Below are 17,309 nucleotides of genomic sequence, written 5' to 3' on the forward strand. Positions count from 1 at the left end.
GAGCGCAGGGTCGGCCATTGTACGGCGCCCCTGGAGCAGACAGGGTTAAGGGCCTTGCTCAAGGTCCCAACAGTGGCTGCATGTCAGAGCTGGGATTCGCACTCTCATCCTTTCAATTGACAGCCCAAAGCTCTACTCACTAGGCTCCCACTGTTCCAGTGTTAACAGCACAGTGTTAGTAAGCTAAAACTGCGGTGGTACATGGGGACGGTTGATAGTGTAATCGCTGTCTAAAAAATCTGCCTTCTAAAGTTCGGTGTCCGTTAGAATCCACTCTACTTAGGCAGCTCAGTAGGTCTTCAGACAGATCCGGTGTCTACGGTGATCTTAGGCCTGCATGTGGCTCTCTTGGCATGAAAACCAAATTCATAAAGCTCTTCATGAAGAGTTCAAGTGCTGAGGTAGTAGCAACCAAGAACAGATTTAGACACTGGCAGTCCAGGTTCACAGTCTCACATGGTCTAACACTGTCACTATGCCGTTATGCTACTAGAAATTTTCTAATTTCCATCCACAGCATGTACAGTTATCAGGAGCAGCGCTACCTGACCAGAATGTGACGAGGTGAAAAGCTTTGTAGGTGTCATTTAACAATGCCATACAATATTAATCTTTTGTCTTTTAAGATTTAATATAAACTCTCGCTTATTGAATGATTTATTTTCACAATTTAACAGCTTTATCCTGGTCCACTGTGACTCGGTAACAGGTGGCAGGATGACAATCCACCCCAGGCACCACACAACCACACATTCATTCACATTTTCGACTAGCCGCTCCACCATTTGCATATAACAGTGGATGGATGCAAGCTGGAGTAGCTAGAGAAAACCAACACAGACAGTGACCAGAGGCAAGAATCGAACCCGGGTTCCCAGGGCTCATGATGCTGTACGGAACCAGGAACAGATAGTGCAGGCTGATAAAATGTGTGCAAATTGTGTTTGTGGAGCAATTCTTACTGTAAATTATCAACGTCAACAATGATCCTTCTGCCACAGCTAATTGAAACCTTAAATCTATTTATTTACTTGGATTTTAACGTCATGTTTTACTTTGGTTACATTGATGACAGGACAGGTAGTTACTGGTTACACAGGATTCATCAGTTCTAGTTTAATGTCAAACACAGTCATGAACAATTTTGTATCTCCAGTTCACCTCATTTGCATTTTTTTTTTAACTGTGGGAGGAGACCAGAGCACCTGGAGTAAACCCACGCAGACACGGGGAGAACATGCAAACTTCACACAGAAAGGACCCAAATCACTCCACCTGGGAATCAAACCCAGGACCCTCTTGCTGTAAGGCGACAGTGCTACCCACCGAGCCACCATGCTGCCCCTAAAGGCTGAATAAAGAAAGTTAAAACAATTTATCATCTTACTTTTCATCTGACAATTCCTTATCTGAGCTTTGTTATAATAACACCAAAAACATTTCTATTCTCCTGCTTCTCCACTAGCATTATCTCAGATGTAACGGCCACCACATTGTATTTGGTTGGAAATTAATAATTAAAAGCATAAAGAAGATAAATAAAAACAGGTGGGATGATGGGGACCGAAGGGACTGAGCCTTGCACCGTTCTGAACGCTGGCACGAGTTGGCAACACTGCACTTGGCTCATTAATATACAAGAGCTTTAGGCAATTACGTGCTCAGATCTCGCCTGCTGCATCTTTCCGAATAAAATGACAAACGACCCAAAAGAACAAACAACAAAGGGACAAAACGCAGGTTCAAAGGAAGCCCTGAGCTACAAACCAGAAAAAAAGCTTTGACTTTGTCTGATAAAGCGGTATTACTGTACAACACACACACACACACACACACACAACACGCTGAAAGTGTCACGCTGTTGATCTCACTGCATTTATTCTCAGATATAGTCACAACGATTATACTGAATAATACTGAATGTTTTAGTGTAATCTACTGTAGATTTGGTGCAGGTTTATTTAGTAGGATTTTAACATCTCGTTTTACACACTTTGGTTACACTGATGACAGGACAGGTAGTTACTGGTTACACAAGATTAATCAGTTCAAGTTTAATATCAAACACAGTCACAGACAATTTACTATCTCCAATTAACCTCACTTGCATGTCTTTGGACTGTGGGAGGAAATTGGAGCTCCCAGAGGAAACCCACACAGACACAGGGAGAACATGCAAGCTCCACACAGAAAGGACCCGGACCGCTCCACCTGGGAATCGAACCCAGGTCCTTCTTGCTGCAAAACAACAGTGCTGTATGCCATAACATAACAGATATTACTCACTCACTTTCTTAACCGCTTATCCAATTAGGGTCGTGGGGGGTGCTGGAGCCTATCCCAGCTGTTCAATGGGCACAAGGCACACAGTAACACCCTGAACAGGGCGCCAGTCCATCGCAAATACACAAATACAAACCCATTAACCTATAGGGCAATTCAGTGTCTCCAATTAACCTGACTGCATGCTTTTGGACTGAGGGAGGAAACCGAAGCTCCTGGAGGAAACCCACACAGACACGGGGAGAACATGCAAACTCTGCACAGAAAGGACCCGGACCGCCCCGCCTGGGGATCAAACTCAGGACCTTCTTGCTGTGAGGTGACAGTGCTACTCACCGTTCCACCCCATCACAGATATTAGTGACCCGTAATTTAAAGGGTACTATATGGCTAGAAGTATTTGGACACCTGACCATGAGCTTGTTGGACTTCACATTTACAAAACAAATCCTATAATAAGAGTGACCCCTATGTGATCCTCTTAGGTATTAAACAGACACTCTTCTGAAATTTGTAGAGCATTTGTATGGCTGGGCACTGAGGTCAAGAAAGCTGTAGTTGATGTTCCAGGTCATTCCAAAGCTGTGGGACTGAGGTCACTGGAGTTTCTTTAAACTAAGCTTTCCTTCATGTCTATATAGAGCTTGCTTTGTGCGCAGGGGCACAGTCATACTGGAACAGGAAAGGACCTTCCCTAAACTGTTGCTTCAAAATTGGAAGCACAGAATTTCCTTTATATGATTAATTTATTAAACCTATTAGCATTTGGTTTAAAAACAAATGAATGTGGCCATGTGGTGATCAGGCTCTCCTTGATCGCATTGAGGGTTGAGCAAGCACCAGCGAATTCAAAGTTGGGAATTGGAAATGACTAGATTGTGAGATAGTGGGAAAATATGTAGGGTGGTGCAAGCAAGCAGTGTTTCCACAAAAGTCGAGATACAAAAATCTGATAGGAATTCAGGAACGAAAGTTTGAAGCAATCATCGTAGGCCAAGTGGATTTCTTAAAATGAGAGAACAGCTATACTATTAGAAATAAGCATAAGCAGATAAATATTCAGATTATATATTCGTAGAGGATGTTTACCTATTTGGAATTTTGATTGTGGGGTTTTTGCTGATTGGATTAGGCTTTGCCCTGCTGTATCGGAAAATTAAAAGAGTTGGGTCAGTTGTCAAAGGTCCCCAGAAACTGCCCAATTTGATTGAGATGGTGGGCAGAGCCGTTGGAACTCAGACTGTGAATATTAGTCGCAATATGGATTCAATCTTGGAGAAACTAACGGTTTTGCGAAATGAGATGAACCAGAGACGCATTCATTCTGAGAGTTTGTATTAAATTTTTATTAGTGCTCAGACAAAACAACAGTCATTTCTGCTCTTGGCTCCCCTGTTATCAGCTACGGCCTCGCTGATAAGTAAATTCCTCCAGAGGACCTGCTGCGATGTACCTACCCCCCTTCACTGACTGTTTTTCATTCTGGGCAGTAAGACAGCCATGTTATCGCGAACTTTGTACAGACTTTTCTTGCTGCAGGAATGGAGAATTGACAGAACTTTTCCAGAACCCCAACCCAACGTCTCCACTCTCTTAGCTTAATCCCACCCTTACGGCAGGACGAGTCTGCAGTGCGCACCGGCATACTGGCTGCAAATCGCTGGGGCTGCTTGTCGTAGTTTGGTTACTTTTCCTATCCCCACATCCCTAACCCGTGGCTCGTTGTGTGACTATGTTATGTTCTTATGTTTACATGTGCTTGTGTGCTGTAAGGAGCTTTTTTTCGTGTTACCATAGTGTGCTCCTTAGGGAGCACAATGTGGTTGCTGGTTTTTTTATCTCCTACTCTCCCAATGTGTTACCATTTCTTGTTTAACGATGTGAATTTCCCCATTGTGGGACTAATAAAGGATTATCTTATCTTATTATTAATGTGCATACACACACACGTGAAATCTGAGTTTTGCACCAAGTCCATCACCCATTTGTGAACTTTTTCTAACTTTATCCAGCCCTGAGCAGACACTCGCGCTCCAGCTCCAACGCTAAGTGCAATTTCTGGTTAAGCGCCTGTGCACAATCAGCGCCTGCTAGTTCGGAACATCTGCCGACGTTTTCAACTTTAATGAGCTGCTGACAAGTTTAGGCTTTTAAAGACTCTAATCCATTTTGGTGCCGCATCCTGCTGCCCATGTAGAGAGCGAGGAGAGCGTGCTTCCTTCAAAGGTTTCTATCGTACAGGCAGACACGAGCACCACAAATAAGTCTGCTAAATAAAACATGCTGCAATAATGCACCGAGGTGAGATGCAGACACCAGCAGGTGCTATTAAGCCTCAGCCTTAAAATATTCATCATAGTCAAACTACCCGACTATTTGTGAAGAAGATCCGTCTCGCTCTTAGACTACAAAAGTCTAATGATCATACACTACACATCAGAGCTGAAAGTGTGTAGAAACCCCTCGTCGTTATTCAGCTCTCATTGCTTGATTCAGCAACTCATTGCTAATGGGTATATCTGCCATAACATTAAAACCACCTCCTTGTTTCTACACTCACTGTCAATTTTTATCAGCTTCACTTACCATATATAAGCACTTTGTAGTTCTACAATTACTGACTGTAGTCCAACTGTTTCTCTGCATGATTTGTTAGCCCCCTTTCATGCTGTTCTTCAATGGTCAGGACCCCCACAGGACCACCACAGAGCAGGTATTATTTAGGTGGTGGATCATTCTTAGCACTGCAGTGACACTGACATGGTGGTGGTGTGTTAGTGTGTGTTGTGCTGGTATGAGTGGATCAGACACAGCAATGCTGATGGAGTTTTCAAACACCTCACTGTCACTGCTGGACTGAGAATAGTCCACCAACCAAAAATATCCAGCCAACAGTGCCCTGTGGGCAGCATCCTGTGACCACTGATAAAGGTCTAGAAGATGACCAACTCAAACAGCAGCAATAGATGAGCGATCGTCTCTGACTTTACATCTACAAGGTGAACCAACTAGGTAGGAGTGTCTAATAGAATGGACAGTGAGTGGACACGGTATTTAAAAACTCCAGCAGCACTGCTGTGTCTGATCCACTCACACCAGCACAACACACACTAACACACCACCACCATGTCAGTGTCACCGCAGTGCTGAGAATCATCCACTACCTAAATAATACCTGCTCTGTAGTGGTCCTGTGGGGGTCCTGACCATTGAAGAATAGCATGAAAGGACTACAGTCAGTAATTGTAAAAGTACAAAGTGCTTCTATATGGTAAGTGGAGCTGATAAAATGAACAGTGAAAAACAAGGATGTAAAACAGTGTTGAAAAGTGCTTAGGCTTGTGTGCAACAGACAAAAAATAAAGCATTTAGTTGTCCAGTCATTTATCAAACTTCATTTTTGTTATCGTCATTTGAAAATCAAGAACATGAATAAGTAAGATTCAGAACATCTTATGACACAGGTTTTAAAAACAGCCTACAGTGAGTCATAAAAAAGTAATTATAGTATTTCTTGGTTTCAACTGCAGCTTGGTAGATAGGCTTAATTATTTGAGACAAATGTAAGATATTTAATGAGCTCCTGTTGAAAAATGTGCTATATAAAGACTAGAAAAACTGAGAGTGAGTTCTGGATTTAAATCTTTTGATAGGCAGTCACAAAAGAAGCTGTCAGTTCATTTGAATAAACAGATGAAGGAAATCTGTCTGCAAAATTAAATCAAACTCATTCACCGATAGATACACTGTTTGCACCAGGGTGTAAAAACATGCTTTACTATACAGCACAATATCATCATTACAGCTATCGTACTGAATCATCGGGCTGAGTGGGTAGCACTGTCGCCTCACAGCACGAAGGTCCTGGGTTCGATCCCCAGGTGGGGCAGTCCGGGTCCTTTCTGTGTGGAGTTTGCATGTTCTCCCCGTGTCCGCGTGGGTTTCCTCCGGGTGCTCCGGTTTCCACCCACAGTCCAAATACGTGCAAGTGAGGTAAATTGGAGATACAAAATTGTCCATGACTGTGTTCGATATAACCTTGTGAACTTATGAATCTTGTGTAATGAGTAACTACCGTTCCTGTCATGAATGTAACCAAAGTGTAAAACATGACATTAAAATTCTAATAAACAAACAAACAAATAAACATACTGAATCATCAATAACTCTAGACTGTAAGATGATCCATCCTGAAGAATAACCCCACACCGCTTTCATTAGCTGTGTCTGCAAAACGTACACGACTGGAAATGCGTATCATATGTAAACATGTGAAAAAACTTGCACGCATCCAAACCAAAACCAATATGAGCAGACTTGTGTAAGCATGCAGAGCCCATAATTGAGTGGATTTTCTGTAATGGAGAAGGAGAGGGAACATTTGTTTAAATTTAGACGTGGGTGAAAAACAGCATCTCTGAGTTCACAGCCCACTAAGTACAAATACACAACTTGACAAAACAAGCCGGTGTTTTGACAGAGTGGAGCAGGTCCATTGCACCCAGGCTGCTTTGCAGGATGAGCTGCTGGGAAGATGGCTGCATGCTTCATTTCCAGCCCCTTCCCCAAATCTTTACTCTCAATTAGAGCAGAGAGCCTTAAAAATACCCCATATTTAACCAGACGCTGGCTCATATATACACATTTTAGAGCAGTAAGTGAACCCAGATATTTTCTTTTTTTTTTCTATTAGTGTGCATAAATAATTCTTTAAAATAATTTCCAATGTACCATTTATATTCTCACATATCCAGAGTCATATTATAGAAGCTCAGTTTGTAAATTTCTAATTCTTTTTTTTTCTTCTTTTTACCATGTGACTGACAGTAATTATTAGGAACGCTAAACTAATGCCGTGTATTATCTTTCAATGTGATCCCCAAACCAGAACCAGTTAATTTAGCAACAGCATTTCTCTTGAATGTAACAGGAACTCATAATCTTCTAATGATCTGTTGTGTTTGGCAGCAAAGAGAAGAGGATTAGTGTCAGTGAACACCTCAGTTCCCGGGCTCTAAAGACCAAGTCCAAAATCATTGCGTTCTAATAGACTTAGATCTCACCTTCACTAGCCATATCAAAACCATCACCAAAACAGCCTTCTATCTCCTTAAAAAATATATATTTAGATCTCAGATATGTTTAAAGAATATAAACTCAGTAGAACTCAGTAGAAGGGCAGTTATAGCCTAGTGGTTAAGATACTGGTCCAGTAATTAGAAGGTTGCCGGTTCAAGCCTCACCAATGCCAGATTGCCACTGTTGGGCCCTTGAGCAAGGCCCTTAACCCTCAATTGCTTAGACTGTATACTGTCACAGTACTGTAAGTCGCTTTGGATAAAAGTGTCTGCTAAATGCAGAAAATGTAAATGTAAATTTTTTAGATCCATGGACTCAGGTCAACTAGTTGAGCCCAGAGTCCAAACTAAACATGGAGAAGCAGCATTTAGCTGTTGGGCTGCATATAACTGGAACAGACTGCCAGGAGATATTAGATGTGCCCCGAATATAGAAATGTTTAAATCCAGGTTAAAAACTTCTATTTTTTCTTGTGCCTAAATGTTTGCACTCTTAGTACTACTCTTTAGCCTTGATGTTTTAAAATCTTTATTTTAAAATCTGTATTTTTATGTTTCATGTACTCATATTGCACTTAATTTTTTATAAGCTATTTTACTATATTTTCTTTTAGTTTTTCATGTTCTTAATTTTTTAATGCACTTTATCTCTCTTGTTTTAATGTCGTGTTCTTTTAATTGTAACTAAATGTTTGCAAAAAGTCTTTCTGAGGTTCTAGATCTCAGGAATGTTTTAATGCTTTAAAATTTTTCCTTATGTAAAGCACTTTGAATTGCCACTGTGTATAAAAGGTGATATACAAATAAACTTGCCTTGCCTAATTACATCCATTAGAGCGTCTAAATTTAGTGCTGACAGAAATGTACACAAGCAACCATTCAGTTCTACATTTACTGTACATTCTGAGCATTCTGATCTGAACACAAAGCTAAATGATAACATAAGTCTGCATGTACAAGTAGCAAAGAAAACAAACTCAGCTCCTACACTATTGTTTGGCTGCTGCAATATACAGACACCAGAATCATTAGTTTGGTAAACAATGCAAACTGTGATTATCCATATGAAGGTGTGGATGATTTGTGTGATAGTGTGATGAGTGTTTTTGCTTGGTTGGTGGTAGTAACTTTTTTAAAGTGGACTGCACCATTTTGGAAATGTTATGTTTTGAATGTATGGGGAATTGCAAATGATCCTTTGTATGGTGTTCTTAGATGATTGTGTTAGTGATATTGTTTTAAGGTAAATAATATGAAGTTATTTATTAATGTAATAATGTAATGTAATGGTTTATCATAGACCAGTGTATGTTTGATAATGGTGAACTGGAAATGCTGAGTTACCTGTAGTTGCTTTTGTCCAATACTACAGAGTATTTAACAAGCAGACATCAGCCAGTGTGAAGAGAAGGTTTTTCTTTTATCATAATGGAGCTGTAATGGCAGTGCTGTAGTTGAGAAGCACTTTAGTTTATTAGTTTAGGCCTTCTTTGAGTTTATTTGAGTTTTTCCTTTATAAGGGCAAGCTGTAGTTAGTGGTTAAGGTACTGTAAGCTGCTTTGTTGTCTGCTAAATGCCGAACATTTTAAATATTAGGCAGTTGTAGACTAGCGGTTAATGTGCTGGACTAGTAATCAGAAGGTCACTGGTTCAAGCCCCACCACTGCCACACTGCTGCTGTTGGGCTCCCAAGCAAGGCCCTTAACCCTCAATTGCTCAGAATATATACTGTAACTGTAATGTAAATCGCTTTGGATAAAGGCGTCTGCTAAATGCCGCAAATGTAAAGGTAAAAAAAAATAGGCAATTGTAGCCTAGCGGTTAAAGTACTGGACTAGTAATCAGAAGGTTGCTGGTTCATGCCCCACCACTGCCACTGCCAACCCTCAATTGCTCAGACTGCATACTGTCAAAGTACTGTAAGTCGCTTTGGGTAAAGGTGTCTGTTAAATGCCAAAAATGTACATTTATATATGATATTGTGAACCAGTCGTTGGACTTGGAGAAATAAATCACCATTATCGCATCCCAAATTCCTGATCCTGACTTAAATTCATGAGTTTGTCAATCACTGATCGTCTCTCCTGCAACAGAACCCAAATCCATCCTTATTTAACTATTAATATTAACCTTAGGTCCCCATTTATGTACACAGTTGTAAATAGACTATTTAAGGTGGCACCACTTGACACCTAATATTTCCATACAGTCATTCTCTATACATTAGTCACATGACCATCTTTGGTTTGACTCATCTCACCTGAATCATCATCCCACAGTAAAAGTGTTTACCATTGCGAGACAGAATAAGAACTGAATTAGCAGCACATTGTATAACATTAGCAGTGAGAGAGTGTCTGTTAGGAAAAGGTCGCAGACTGAAAGATGGCTGTGTTGGATCAGAGAAGCCAGACTTTGTCTCGTGTACAAGCTGCAGTTCACTGACCCCTAAAAACAAAGTGCACAGGGGCTCAGATTAAAGCCGGACTCGACGACGAGCACTCTTCTCATTCGATGTGCCGGCGGCGTCTCTCTGCCCTCTCAAGGATACACTGATACACTTCACAGTTTAGCACAGGTCAAACTACTTGCAACTCGGATTAATGATGGTGACAGTAACGACCCGAGCTGTGGCCCGTTGTGCACCTTGGCTGTGTCACAAATCAATTCTAACATTCGAAGTGGAAGCCTGGTGGCTCCAACTGTGAAAACTGTGTCCAGAAGCTTGTGAGTTTGAAAACCAGGACTTTCAGAGACCCAATAGCTGGGGTTCCAATTAAATATTTTACTTTATCCATCGATCAGCCATCACATTAAAACCACCACCTTGTTTCTACACACATTGTCCATTTTATCAGCTCCACTTACCATATAAAAGCACTTTGTAGTTCTACAATTACTGGCTGTAGTCCATCTGTTTCTCTGCATACTTTGTTAACCCTCTTTCATGCTGTTCTTCAATGGTCAGGACCCCCACAGAGCAGGTATTATTTGGGTGGTGGATCATTCTCAGCACTGCAGTGACACTGACATAGTGGTGGTGTGTTAGTGTGTGTTGTGCTGGTATGAGTGGATCAGACACAGCAATGCTGATGGAATATTGCTGATGGAATATTGCTGATGGAACACCTCACTGTCACTGCTGGACTGAGAATAGTCCACCAACCAAAAATATCCATCCAACAGCACCTCATGGGTAGCATCCTGTGACCACTGATAAAGGTCTAGAAGATGACCAACTCAAACAGCAGCAATAGATGAGAGATCGTCTCTGACTTTACATCTACAGTGAGTGGACATGGTAATTTAAAAACTCAAGCAGCGCTGCTGTGTCTGATCCATTCATACCAGCACAACACACACTAACACACCACCACCATGTCAGTGTCACTGCAGTGCTGAGAATGATCCACCACCCAAATAATACCTACTTTGTAGTGGTCCTGTGTTTGACCATTGAAGAACTGGGTAAAAGCAGGCTACAAAAGTATGTAGAGAAACAGATGGACTTCTATATGGTAAGTGGAGCTGATAAAATGGACAGTGAGTGTAGAAACATGGAATGGAGGTGGTTTTAATGTTATGGCTGATCAGTGTATATAAGCAGAATCTGGGATTTTTGTGTTTCTATCAGCTAATATTGCAAAAAAAAATTTAAAGTTTGCAAAAGAGAAAGTTTTGATGTAATATGAGTAGGATAAAAATGTACAAAATCCAAATTGCAGTAATGCCGTTGTACCCTTGGAGATAATATTAAAGCTAAAGAGTCTGCAGTATACCTCCCTATTGCTTTTGCTGTCACATTATCCACCAGAAGCAATGGGTTCTGGGATCTGCTTCTGAAAGATCTCAAGCAAACACACTCTGAGCCCTTGTTGCAAATGCAGTGTGATTCACCACACACACAGTGAAAAAAGGGACAGTTTTAATGCTTCACGTTCTACCTGAATACAACTGTTCAACAGAAGAAGAATTAGAGTAATAAAACAAACACAAAGAAACCAAAATGTCACTTGGAATAAAACATTGCTGCCAATTTTGAAGGTCACCATGATCAGCATTATTCCTCAACTCTGTGCAGACGCCATCAACCAGCCAGCAGAGGCCGTCATTTGCTCAGTCACGAGGAGTCCCTATCCAGTTTGTACCACCCTATGAACAACTGCCAATCGTTGTTCATGCAGCTTCCCAGCCCAGCCAGATGGCAGTACTGAGATTCAATACAATGTATTCAAAATCCCAGCTCTGGTGTGCTAGAGTATTGTACCGCTGCACCACCTGAGCGACCTAGTCAGTTTTTTTTTTGTTTTTTTTTGAGAAAAATAAATAAAGTGAACGATAGGTATAGGCAGACACTCCCAACCAAATGGGGCGGCACGGCGGGTAAGTGGGTAGCACTGTCGCCTCCTAGCAAGAAGGTCATGGGTTCGATCCACAGGTGGGGCGGTCCGGGTCCTTTCTGTGTGGAGTTTGCATGTTCTCGCCGTGTCCGCGTGGGTTTACTCTGGGTGCTCCAGTTTCCTCCCACAGTCCGAAGACGTGCAGATGAGGTGAATTGGAGACACTGAATTGTACATGACTGTGTGTGACATTAAACTTGTGAACTGATGAATCTTGTGTAATGAGTAACTACCGTTCCTGTCATGAATGTAACCAAAGTGTAAAACATGACGTTAAAATCCTAATAAACAAACAAACAAACAAACAAACAAACTCCCAACCAGACAAACCCTGCCTCTGTATTATAAGATTTGTATGATAGTTATTCATAAAAAAAACCAAATTGACTATTTCACCTTGTCAACGTGCAAAAAATAGGGAAAAATATTTCATACTATTTGTTTATTTATCCATTAATTAATTCATTAATTTATTTATTTTGTGTTTATGTATTTTTATTAATGTTGTTATGCATATTTCCTATACTGAAACCTCTGGAACATCCCTAAATAATGCATTTGTTTGAATAATTCTTCCAGGACTGGATTTGTAAGGCAAGGCAAGGCAAGCAACACGGGAAAATGTAATTTTTGACACATAATGCATGTTTTACTCTAGGAAGGCCTGGTTACACCAAACCAGCCAAGTAATCCCCCTTAACCCCCTATTGTTAGGGTGTTTACATAAAGATTTATGACCACTTTAACACATGATCATTTATTTAAAGTATCAGTTTCTATTATTGGGTGGTACAGTGGCTTGGTGGGTAGCACTGTCGCCTCACAGCAAGAAGGTCCTGGGTTCGATCCCCAGGCAGGATGGTCTGGGTCCTTTCTGTGTGGAGTTTGCATGTTCTCCACGTGTCTGCGTGGGTTTCCTCCGGGAGCTCCGGTTTCCTTCCACAGTACAAAAATATGCAGCCAGGTTAATTGGAGACACTGAATTGCCTTATAGGTGAATGTGTGTGTGAGTGTGTGTCTGCCCTGTGATGGACTGGCATCCCATCCAGGGTGTTACTGTGTGCCTTGCGCTGATTAAAAAGCTAGGATCGGCTCCAGCACTGCGATCCTAACTGGATAAGCGGTTAAGAGAGTGAGAGTGAGTTTCTATCATGTATTATTAGACTAACTTTTATGAACCAGACAACTGTTTTGCTACATGCATTTTGATTCATTTCAATTTCCCTTAAATGTATGGCTTTTAAATAATGTCTACTCTCTAAAGTTCCTGACCTGTTTGATTTAATGTTACTAATGGAATTGGCAACATGACTAACAGAATTGGCAACATGAACATCCCATTATGTAAAACATCATATTATTCCCTCTTAAATTAGATTTAAGTTTGATAAGTAAGAAGAACGTCCCTCTTTTGCCTGTGATTAAACTGTAAAACATCTGGCAGCTGCAGGAGAGAAATGGCTATGTTTAAAAAAGTTCCTTTCAAACCTTGTACAGCTTTGATCAATAAATCACGTCACTGTAAAGCATGAATGCTGAATATAAATGGTATTTATTATCGTTTGACACTCGCAAAAAGGATTAAGCAACGTGAGCGGTGTGTATGAACCTACATGATTTAGACACACACACACACACACACACACACACACACACACGTTCGCCGTGTCTCCCTATGGATGCTTATTTAAAATGCACAGGCTGTGAGGTTCTAAACTTCCCTCACTACGCATATATTCTACAGCGCTTCCCTTCATGTAGTGTGAGGATCCCCAAAGAATTCACTTTGTTTCTTTTTTGTTTCCTTATTTTAAATAAAAAGTGAAGCTCTGTGCATCAGTCACACAGCCAAACCTCTGCATATTAATGCACCTTCATCGTGCACAAGTCTTGTAGTTATAGTGTGAATATGGTCAGAAAACAACTCACAAATTCTGAATATACACTGCCTGGCCAAAAAAAAGGTCACCACCTGGATTTAACTAAGCGCAACTATTTAACTAAATGCGAAGGGAACTCAAGGGATTGGGACTAAACAGCTGAGTAGCCTTAAGAAAACCACTTGTCAGTGAGGCTAACCGGCAAAACCTGCTTCAATTTGCTAGGGAGCATAAAGATTGGACTCTGGAGCAATGGAAAAAGGTCATGTGGTCTGATGAGTCAAGATTTACCCTGTTCCAGAGTGATGGGCGCATCAGGGTAAGAAGAGAGGCGGCTGAAGTGATGCACCCATCATGCCTAGTGCCCACCGTACAAGCCTGTGATGGCAGTGCTATGATCTGGGGTTGCTGCAGTCAGTCAGGTCTAGGTTCAGCAACGTTATGTGCCCAAAGAATGAGGTCAGCTGACTACCTGAATATACTGAACAACCAGGTTATCCCCCTTTCATGCTGTTCTTCAATGGTCAGGACTCTCCCAGGACCACTACAGAGCAGGTATTATTTAGGTGGTGGATCATTCTCAGCACTGCAGCGACACTGACATGGTGGTGGTGTGTTAGTGTGTGTTGTGCTGGTATAAGTGGATCAGACACAGCAATGCTGATGGAGTTTTTAAACACCTCACTGTCACTGCTGGACTGAGAATAGTCCACCAACCAAAAATATCCAGCCAACAGCGCCTCATGGGCAGTGTCCTGTGACCACTGATGAAGGTCTAGAAGATGACCAACTCAAACAGCAGCAATAGATGAGCGATCATCTCTGACTTTACATCTACAAGGTGGACCAACTAGGTAGGAGTGTCTAATAGAGTGGACAGTGAGTGGACACGGTATTTAAAAACTTCAGCAGCACTGCTGTGTCTGATCCACTCATACCAGCACAAAACACACTAACACACCACCACCATGTCAGTGTCTCTGCAGTGCTAAGAATGATCCACCACCTAAATAATACCTGCTCTGTTGTGGTTCTGTGGGGGTCCTTACCATTGAAGAACAGGGTGAAGGCAGGCTAAAAAAAGGTATGTAGAGAAACAGATGGACTACAGTCAGTAATTGTAGAACTACAAAGTGCTTCTATATGGTAAGTGGAGCTTATAAAATGGACAGTGAGTGTAGAAACAAGGAGGTGGTTTTAATGTTATGGCTGATCAGTATATAACCCTTTCAAAATAAAATAATACACCGATAATGTACCAATCATTTAAAAAAAAGTAAAAACCGCCACTGATGGTTAAATAATACTCATTATTAGTAGCAGATTTTCACAGATTTTTTTAGTTTGTACATTTTTTTCTCTAAGCCTCTCCAGCAATATTTCCATATTTCCCAAAACTCATCAGATCATGAACTGTAACAAATTAGACGCTGGTGTTAAGCTCTGATTGGTCTGTCAGGAGGGAGATGATGCTGAATCAGAAATTGCTGAGCTGTTCACTCAAACTGGGATGAATCTCAGCAGGAGCTGTCCTAATACTGCTAACTTACAAACCGCAGGCGGTCGGCCACAATGGCGTGTCAAATCATCAAACCACGGCTTCAAGTTATTCCAAACAAACACTCTCCAGAGCAAAACTTTAAGGTCAATAAGCATCTAATCCTACAATCCCATGCCTACCCATTAGACCAGGTTAATAGATTAGGTCATTATTTGCCTTTTTTTTTTAAGTGAATCACAACAAAATAACAGTAAATAATTAAAATTTATTTATTTTTAAGGAAATAATTTGTAAGAATGACAGCACATCAAAACTATTTTGACGCTTGGAAAGAATAGAACAAACAGAACTTTATTTGTCACATATACATACACGTGAACAATTAAATAAATGCTTAATTCTGCATATCTTAACTTGCTTGGAAGCTGGGGTCAGACTGCAGTGTCAGTTATTATTAGAAAAGTTTGATGTAAAACACTTCTGTTACCTTAGTTTTGCTTTTTAATAAATTAAAAAAAATTATTATTAATAATAATAATAATAAAATAAAAAATAATAATAATTATAATACAAATATTAATATTATAATTATTAATAATAAAAAAAATAATAATTTAATACATTTGAGGTATTTTCCTCTTTTCCCAATCTAGTCATATCTAATTCCTCCACAACTGCAGACCTCCACCCTGACTGAGCAGTGCCAAAACTACAACACCCCCCAACTCTCAGTCACCGACCGCTTCATATAACCTGTCAGAGATACTGCTCGCGGAAAGCATGTACCATGTACAAAGAGTCACTTGCTATTATCTATTAATCAACCATCCCTCATGCAGTTACCTAAATCAGCCAGCAGAGGCCACTATTACAGCAACAATTGTATTGAAACCATTCAACCATTGCTTCCCTCAGACACAGCCAATCATGTCTGTGTGGGCATGTCTGTGTGAACTAGAGAACTTGATATCTCAGTGATGGTGGGCTAGCGCATGAGACTGCTGCACCACCCGAGCGCCCATTAAAGCTACAAGTTTAATGTAGCTAACAGGGTTAAACTCAAGGTAAACCTTTCAGTCTGAATTGCACAACAAGCAGTAAAGGTATGTGGACACCTGACCATGTGCATGTTGAGAGGCCAGGCAGCGATGTTGGAAAAGAAAGCCTGGCCTACAATCAGTGTTCCAATACATCCCAGAATCTCCTTACAGTTTATAATAATTGATTCAAAAATTAAACCTGCTTGTTAAACTGAGTTCAGTGTCAAGTTGTGACAATCAAACATTAAAATGACCCACGTGCAGCCCTTTGCGGAACCCTTTTTCACCTATGCACTCTGCACAGGTGCCTCTATCTGGCAATCTGGGTCCTTACACAGCGTTTGAAGACTCCACCCACATAGTCCGATCATCCCGCCCTAGCAGAAATGTGTCTGCTGCAGGCACTGCGAACACAGGCTCGCTAGATGGCGCCCAGTTGACCGGTGGCAACGCCGAGTTTCCAAAATGAGGAGTTCAAAATCTCAGCGCTGGTGTGCTAGCGGAATATCCTGCTGTGCCACCTGGGCACCTAGTGAGTACTTTTTTAAGTCGCTGTAAATAAAAAAGGATGTTCTATTATGTTAGCTACATTAGCTTTAATTTAAATTTATGAAAAAAAAATATTGGTATTTATAACTTGTTGTGGCACTTTGTTGATCTCTGATCTCTTTCGTATCAAAATGGCTCATAAATAAAAAAACAAACCAAAATCAATAAACCATGTTGCCTCAGTACTAAAGACTGGTATTTCGAATCCTCCATGTATACTATGATTATAACGACCAGCCAGTAAGCGTCCGTGCTGTTTTCCCTCAGTCTGGGTTCCTGAACCCTCAGCGCTCAGGCCGAAGTGAACGCAGAGTCTCTGCACCAGCCCGACTACGCAATCAATTCCTCCACTCAACCGTACCCATCTCACCCTCTGCTTGTTGTGTTGTGAAATTGCTCAAAGCAATTCAATTGATTCTAAGATTGAAAGAGGGGGGTTTACATAGTGCTAAGGGTCTGAAGCGCCCGGCTGAACCGCTCTGTATTTGTCAAGCTAAAGCACAGAGACGGGAATTGCTAGCAGTTCAAAAGGTTTGTGATGGAAGACAAAAAAATGGGGGTCAGAAATGTTAGTCAGT

The 17,309-nt window shown here is 41.0% G+C and overlaps 1 protein-coding gene across 4 annotated transcripts in view; it reads right to left on the reverse strand.

Moving 5' to 3' along the window:
- The window catches only part of nrxn3a (neurexin 3a), a 383,783-nt gene that overhangs the window by 221,570 nt on the left and 144,904 nt on the right, over positions 1–17,309 (reverse strand). The gene's annotated exons all lie outside the window — the stretch shown is intronic.

The sequence above is a fragment of the Trichomycterus rosablanca genome, chromosome 13, assembly GCF_030014385.1.
Source record: "Trichomycterus rosablanca isolate fTriRos1 chromosome 13, fTriRos1.hap1, whole genome shotgun sequence".
NCBI lineage: Eukaryota > Metazoa > Chordata > Actinopteri > Siluriformes > Trichomycteridae > Trichomycterus > Trichomycterus rosablanca.